Source organism: Cyprinodon variegatus, unplaced genomic scaffold (assembly GCF_000732505.1).
Source record: "Cyprinodon variegatus isolate N-32 unplaced genomic scaffold, C_variegatus-1.0 Scaffold2426, whole genome shotgun sequence".
Classification (NCBI taxonomy): Eukaryota; Metazoa; Chordata; class Actinopteri; order Cyprinodontiformes; family Cyprinodontidae; genus Cyprinodon; species Cyprinodon variegatus.
The window spans coordinates 26874-27980 of NW_015152879.1; the positions used below are offsets into that span (position 1 = coordinate 26874).

Below are 1107 nucleotides of genomic sequence, written 5' to 3' on the forward strand. Positions count from 1 at the left end.
TTTTTCATTTGAAATATGGTAACGATTTGCTTCCCCAGCTGGACTACAGCACAACAGTACATTTATGGTAGTACACATTTGTTCCCTCGTCAACAAAGTGAATAAAATCTGACTGTGGAAAGCTCCATAGCGCGAAGAACTACTGTGTTGACGTTACTAGCTGGATGAGCTAATGCTACGTGGAGCTGACATAGAAAACCCGCCAAGGTGCCGTGGTAGTTTCCAAACTTAGAGCTAATGACTGTTAAGTGCTGAGCTTTCTGCGGACTCCACACGAAGCCAAGATGCGGATTGGGGGAAAATTTATCACCACTATTATTCATGTAGCCTATGTGACTGGAGCCTTTTAGCTCAGCTACATTCACCAAACGCAGGCAATTATCCCCCACAAGCCATGCCTCTTAGCTCATTTTGTAAATGAATCCGCACGCGTTGTCAACCGTGCCGTCAACCTCAGGATGATAGCTTGTAAGCTTAGTTAGCTATGAGCATGGCAACAGTCTGATATATTAATGCACTCTAATAAAACGCCCCGTAACAAAAATAAATAAATAATCCAAAATGCAAAAGAGGACAATAAATAACTGTCTATAACTTGTCTGCTGCCGTATTGTTTTCTGTTAGATGGATGATAAAAGATTAAACTTACCTTCTTCCACACGTGAAATTTCTTTTCAAAATGTCTGCTCGTCTTTGCCAGTCAGAGTCGGGGACTCACTCACCTTTGACCGTGGCCTTCAAGAGAGGGAGGTGGGCTCATTACTGCCACCTACTGTTTTGGAGTGTTACTGATTTGCAATCTTAACCCATTAGAATTAGGTTGTTTTAACATAAATTATTCAAGTAAATTTTAAATTGTTGCATTTTATGCTAAATCTACATGTTTTAAAACTGTTCAACCACAAAACATGATTTTATATAGTAGAAGCTACATGTTAGACATAAGATAAGGTAACAGACACCCAGTTTGCTTTTTTTGAGTGTATCCACATTAATTAAGGATATGGGACTGTTAGGAATCCAGTTCTGTGCGGGTTTTGTTTTTGTTTGTGTTTTCTCCCTCCACCACCAGGTGGCGCCCTGTTTTCGTTGACCCTTTCACATACC

At 40.4% G+C, this 1107-nt stretch overlaps 1 protein-coding gene across 1 annotated transcript in view; it reads right to left on the reverse strand.

Annotated features, from left to right (window-relative positions):
- The window catches only part of LOC107080865, a 13139-nt gene extending 12447 nt beyond the window's left edge, over positions 1–692 (reverse strand). The window contains exon 1 of the mRNA XM_015369069.1: positions 650–692. The gene's annotated coding sequence lies outside the window, so the exon portion shown is untranslated. The remainder of the gene's footprint in view (positions 1–649) is intronic.
- Positions 693–1107: the final 415 nt, after the last annotated feature.